The sequence below is a fragment of the Girardinichthys multiradiatus genome, chromosome 1 (genome assembly GCF_021462225.1).
Source record: "Girardinichthys multiradiatus isolate DD_20200921_A chromosome 1, DD_fGirMul_XY1, whole genome shotgun sequence".
Taxonomy (NCBI): Eukaryota; Metazoa; Chordata; class Actinopteri; order Cyprinodontiformes; family Goodeidae; genus Girardinichthys; species Girardinichthys multiradiatus.
Window position 1 is genome coordinate 18,891,015 of NC_061794.1, and position 6,895 is coordinate 18,897,909.

General features: G+C 44.5%; 1 long non-coding RNA gene across 1 annotated transcript; it reads left to right on the plus strand.

Moving 5' to 3' along the window:
- Positions 1-638: 638 nt before the first annotated feature.
- Positions 639-1,081, plus strand: LOC124883207. The gene is made up of 2 exons (XR_007042206.1): positions 639-948; positions 1,016-1,081. It is a non-coding gene; the product is annotated as an uncharacterized LOC124883207 (long non-coding RNA).
- The last annotated feature ends 5,814 nt before the right edge of the window (positions 1,082-6,895 follow it).

Genomic DNA, 6,895 nt, shown 5'->3' on the forward strand with positions numbered 1-6,895 from the left:
AACATAAAGCAAACGAATCGCTAAGCGGCGGGAATGAAACCAGATGTAAAACGAGCCGGTATTTTCCAAATACCCCTGCATAATTAAGCCAGGGCTTTTTTTCTGATCTCCACTCTTCATTGTCCGCTCAGCTGTTCATTTGTTACAGATCAGCTGTTCGCCAGCACGCATCAGAGCTTATCTGCCTGACTGGAGCAGAGGAGAGGTTTGTCCGAGCTGCCGCACCCTATTGGCGGTCAGACCTCTCGGGAGTCTCTCGAGTCCTTGGTGTCCTCAGTGATTATCAGTAGACTATGTGTCACCATTGTGGTGTCTATCTGGTAGGTTGTGTAGTAGCTGGTGTCCATCCTTAATCTAAGTGTGCTGTGGCTTTCTAATCAAACCAGTTACAGCCTGCTCCACCATCAAACCCAGTGCCCCAGCCACAGGTCATTCATGGGAAACCTTGGGCCATTTATCTGTCACAGTCTGTTGTTCAACTTGCCTGCTACTAACGTTCTCTCACCCCTAAGAGGCGCTGGAGCTGCAGACCGGAGTTTTGACAGGTGTACGTCGTTGCTTCATCAGCTAGAGGACTATATGAGGGTGGTTCGCTGGCTTTTCTACGCCTGAGTGTTTTGCCTACCGTGGTAGTGTTTACCTGACCAGCATCTTCTGAATTCTGGAAGCTCCACTTGTTTTTTTGAGCCTTGATTAACTATCTGTCTCTTCCCTTCGTCATAGGCTGTTCACGCCAAACTGGGTTTCCCCCTCCTGAACTCACCTCCCATCAAGATTGGAATCTGCTGCATCTAGCAGCCGCTCTTGCGAGTCCTCCAGCCGAAAGCGCAACCTGTCCACCCACCTTGCTACCTGGAACATCAGAGAACTCCAACCGTTTCCGCGCAGGCTCACACCCCAGACTTGAACTGGCTCTTTCCCCCTGGCGGATCGATTGCCTCCCGAAAAGTGAGCATAGATCTTTGCTTGAATTATCCAATCTGTTCCTCCGCTCACCTCTGTTCTTCTCTTACAGCCTGACTCCTGATCACTCTGCTCACCTCGTTCCTAAGACTGAAAAGAAATAAAAACTTTAAATTTACTCTTCTCTGTCTGAGTGTCCTCTGCATGTGGGTCAAGTCGGCCTTAAAAACTATGACGGTATCTTTGAAATGTGTGTCGATGAGCATTCTTGTCCTATTCTAACAAAAAGGAAACATTAGAACTTATATCATTATGGTATAAGTGGGAAAAACAGCTATGAGTCAGATTAATAAAGGTTATCCCTAACAGGTTGATATGGCAATGTTTAGGGCACAATGGTCCAGCAAAGTATCAGCGCCCCAGAAACTGTCGCCTCTTGCGTACTTGATGTTGCGCTCGCCCTGCGTCTGTGCAGGGTGGTGAGCCGGTAGTTCAGCTCGTGGGCCGGTGGCTCTCTGCTGGATGCCAGACACAAACTGAGATTTATTTATATATATATATAAAACGGTGGTGAAGTGAACCACCGTCCCACTAAGCCAGCGGTCTACCGGAGATTTCCCTGGTTGACCAGTATGCCAGTTTGCCCCTGGCTGTGAAAATACCGGCTCGTTTTGCATATGCTTAGTCTGGTGGTTCTTTTGCTTGATGTTGAGAGCATGGAAAATCTCCAACATGGACTTAAAATGCTGTGCAAATCTGTCAAGATCATATTTTCTCCTCTGAGATGCGCATCATGTATTCACGTAAGCTGCCTCTATCGGTGAAGCATGTTATCTTTCAAAACCAATCACATATACAGGTCCTTCTCAAAAAATTAGCATATTGTGATAAAGTTCATTATTTTCTATAATGTAATGATGAAAATTTAATATTCATATATTTTAGATTCATTGCACATTAACTGAAATATTTCAGGTTCTTTATTGTCTTAATATGGATGATTTTGGCATACAGCTCATGAAAACCCAAAATTCATATCTCACAAAATTAGCATATTTCATCCGACCAATAAAAGAAAAGTGTTTTTAATACAAAAAACGTCAACCTTCAAATAATCATGTACAGTTATGCACTCAATACTTGGTCGGGAATCCTTTTGCAGAAATGACTGCTTCAATGCAGCGTGGCATGGAGGCAATCAGCCTGTGGCACTGCTGAGGTCTTATGGAGGCCCATAATGCTTCGATAGCGGCCTTTAGCTCATCCAGAGTGTTGGGTCTTGAGTCTCTCAACGTTGTCTTCACAATATCCCACAGATTCTCTATGGGGTTCAGGTCAGGAGAGTTGGCAGGCCAATTGAGCACAGTGATACCATGGTCAGTAAACCATTTACCAGTGGTTTTGGCACTGTGAGCAGGTGCCAGGTCGTGCTAAAAAATGAAATCTTCATCTCCATAAAGCTTTTCAGCAGATGGAAGCATGAAGTGCTCCAAAATCTCCTGATAGCTAGCTGCATTGACCCTGCCCTTGATAAAACACAGTGGACCAACACCAGCAGCTGACACGGCACCCCAGACCATTACTGACTGTGGGTACTTGACACTGGACTTCTGGCATTTTGGCATTTCCTTCTCCCCAGTCTTCCTCCAGAATTTGCTTTCATCCGAAAAAAGTACTTTGGACCACTGAGCAACAGTCCAGTGCTGCTTCTCTGTAGCCCAGGTCTGGGGAATGCGGCACCTGTAGCCCATTTCCTGCACACGCCTGTGCACGGTGGCTCTGGATGTTTCTACTCCAGACTCAGTCCACTGCTTCCGCAGGTCCCCCAAGGTCTGGAATCGGCCCTTGTCCACAATCTTCCTCAGGTTCCGGTCACCTCTTCTCGTTGTGCAGCGTTTTCTGCCACACTTTTTCCTTCCCACAGACTTCCCACTGAGGTGCCTTGATACAGCACTCTGGGAACAGCCTATTCATTCAGAAATTTCTTTCTGTGTCTTACCCCCTTGCTTGAGGGTGTCAATAGTGGCCTTCTGGACAGCAGTCAGGTCGGCAGTCTTACCCATGATTGGGGTTTTGAGTGATGAACCAGGCTGGGAGTTTTAAAGGCCTCAGGAATCTTTTGCAGGTGTTTAGAGTTAACTCGTTGATTCAGATGATTAGGTTCATAGCTCATTTAGAGACCCTTTTAATGATATGCTAATTTTGTGAGATAGGAATTTTGGGTTTTCATGAGCTGTATGCCAAAATAATCCGTATTAAGACAATAAAAGACCTGAAATATTTAAGTTAGTGTGCAATGAATCTAAAATATATGAATGTTAAATTTTCATCATGACATTATGGAAAATAATGAACTTTATCACAATATGCTAATTTTTTTAGAAGGACCTGTATATAGAATATCGATGATGTATTACAGATAATCCCAGTTCCCACTGTCCCTGAATGCAACAGCTGGGAATATGTTGTCCAGCTGCTGTGTTGAGCTGTCAGTCATGATTCCTCACCCCCGTGATCTGAGGCACCGCCCCCCACGCCAAAACAGGGCCAAAAGTTTGAAGCCAAAAAAAAAATCTGCAAGTTCGAAAAAAAAAAACTTGAATCTGAAAAGTAGTTTTGAACTTATTTTTTCCAGTTTCAGATCAGTTTTTTGTTTCAGTTGCAAAACTTTTTTTCCAGTTTTCACATTTTTTGGGAGGATGTTCAAAATAATTTTTCAGGTTCAATTTTTTTTCTTTTGAACAAACCTTTTATTTTTCAGGTTCAAATTGTTTTCGTTTGAACAAACGTTATGGCCCCAATTTAGCTCCATACTTATACGATTTAACTTAGTTGACCCACCTCAGCATAAAATGTTTTCTGCAGAACCCAAACAAGTGGGCCCAGTCCAGGCCTATGACATCGCTAAAATTTCACATCCAAAACAACTGCAATTGGAGACAGGATACTCCCAGGTGAACGCCTGGTACAGGAAGCAGCATACAAGGCAAAAAAGGGAAATTGTATAGTATGTGCCCAGGTGAGACCCAACTTAATCCTCGTCGAAACAGCTTTTGAATATACCAACAATGGATCCAGTTCAGCATCAAATACCAGTGATATCGATTGCTTGCTCCAGGTAATGTCTCAAGATAATTTAGACTCAAAGTGTGTGGGCTGGGATTAGATATATCCAGTCGCCCCGCAAAATGCCACGCCCCCTGTCTTCCAGCCCACCATGCTAACCAAGGCGACCTGCTTCAACAATGGAAATGATGCTGTGGGGCATTTCAATGTAGGCTGATTGCCCGGGAAGGTGACTGCAAGTAAACGTCTGGTCAGTAGAGCTGATGTGTGGTGGTATTGTAGGGGAAAAATACTGAAGGGCTGGCTGCCTGCTGCTCTCTCCCATTCAGATCATCCCTGAGGTTGATTGGCCCACTTCCTCAGGGGGAGTTTTTCACAGGCATGTTAACAAGCACTCCGCTGGACCGTTCACTGACTCCCCTGTATGGATTGATTCGATAGGCTTACCTCGAGGTGTCCCAGATGGGTATAAATTAGTCAACCAAATGGCAGCAGGTTTTGAATCAATATTTATTTGGATAATCCCCAATAAAAATGTGGATCGTATAAATTATGTACAGGGGTTGGACAATGAAACTGAAACACCTGTCATTTTAGTGTGGGAGGTTTCATGGCTAAATTGGACCAGCCTGGTAGCCAGTCTTCATTGATTGCACATTGCACCAGTAAGAGCAGAGTGTGAAGGTTCAATTAGCAGGTTAAGAGCACAGTTTTGCTCAAAATATTGAAATGCACACAACATTATGGGTGACATACCAGAGTTCAAAAGAGGACAAATTGTTGGTGCACGTCTTGCTGGCACATCTGTGACCAAGACAGCAAGTCTTTGTGATGTATCAAGAGCCACGGTATCCAGGGTAATGTCAGCATACCACCAAGAAGGATGAACCACATCCAACAGGATTAACTGTGGACGCAAGAGGAAGCTGTCTGAAAGGGATGTTCGGGTGCTAACCCGGATTGTATCCAAAAAACATAAAACCACGGCTGCCCAAATCACGGCAGAATTAAATGTGCACCTCAACTCTCCTGTTTCCACCAAAACTGTCCGTCGGGAGCTCCACAGGGTCAATATACACGGCCGGGCTGCTATAGCCAAACCTTTGGTCACTCATGCCAATGCCAAACATCGGTTTCAATGGTGCAAGGAGAGCAAATCTTGGGCTGTGGACAATGTGAAACATGTATTGTTCTCTGATGAGTCCACCTTTACTGTTTTCCCCACATCCAGGAGAGTTACGCTGTGGAGAAGCCCCAAAGAAGTGTACCACCCAAACTGTTGCATGTCCAGTGTGAAGCATGGGGGTGCATCAGTGATGGTTTGGGCTGCCATATCATGGCATTCCCTTGGCCCAATACTTGTGCTAGATGGGCGCGTCACTGCCAAGGACTACCGAACCATTCTTGAGGACCATGTGCATCCAATGGTTCAAACATTGTATCCTGAAGGCGGTGCCATGTATCAGGATGACAACGCACCAATACACACAGCAAGACTGGTGAAAGATTGGTTTGATGAACATGAAAGTGAAGTTGAACATCTCCCATGGCCTGGACATGGTCCTAGTGAAAGAGGGAGGGTGTGTAGTCTTATTGGAGAGGCGTGTTGTTCTTTCATCCCAAACAATACAGCACCTGATGGATCTCTGACGAAGGCCCTAAAAGGATTACAGACGCTATCCATCGAATTAAAATCGCACTCAGGAATACATGAACAATTCACAAACATGTTTGAGATGTGGTTTGGAAAATGGAGAAACCTACTGGTGAGTATATCCACCTCATTGACTGTTGTTCTGAGGATCACAGTTTGTGAATACTGTTGTGCACCGTGTATTCAAGCTCTCATCCTTAGGTGCGTGACTACAACCATGGACTCAGGGGGGATTGGGAGGGCCAACCGTCTATCAGGTTCAGGGGTCGGGCCCCTCAAAGCAGGGGTGTGAGAAAGAGGGGGCCGTAATCAGGCTCGCAAGATTGACAGAGGATAACCCATAAGTGAAAAGGGGGCCCGCCGTCTGAGCCGATATCCTTTACAGTAATTTCTGTGACTTAATGAATAATGTTGACATGAAAGGAATCAGAATATTTGATTTAATGGTATGAATGATGTATCAGATAAGTTAATGACAGATTGATTTAGTAAAATTAATAAGTTAAGCACATGTCATGAATGAACCACGTGACAGCTGGAAGGAGATTCCCTGGTCACATATAGGTTTAACAAACACATACAGGGTTGAATGATTGTTTGGGGGTTAATTGATCTAAATTAGTGAGGTGCCTTTAAATGACACCTCATCAGTGGGGTTGTTAGGAATAACCTTTATTAATATGACTCATAGCTGTTTTCCCCATTTATACCATAGTGATATAAAGTATAAGTTCTAATGTTTCCCTTTTGTTAGAATAGGATAAGAATGCTCATCGACACACATTACAAGGATAAATGGCCCAAGGGTTGTCATGAATGACCTGTGGCTGGGGCACTGGGTTTGATAGTGGAGCAGCCGGTATAACTGGTTTGATTAGAAAGCCACAGGACACTTAGATTAAGGATGGACACCTGCTACTACACAACCTAACAGATAAACTCCACAATGATGACACAGAGTCTACTGATAATCACTGAGGGAGTGAAAATCCATTTCATTGGAGTGCCAGATATTCAAATTCAAAGATACTTTATTGATCCCCGAGGGGAAATTAGAATTCCAGTACAACCCATCCAAACATACATCATGACACAAGACAAGGCGGGGACAGGTCGCCGAGGCTTTGCTGCCCACTCACAGGCGCTGCCCTTGCTCGATGAGAAAAGAGACCACATTAGGTAAGTAGAGGGAAAAAAATCATATTTCACACTTTATCCTTAGCAGGATACAGTTTGAGATTGCAAAAAACCTCAGCACAAAGAAGCAACACG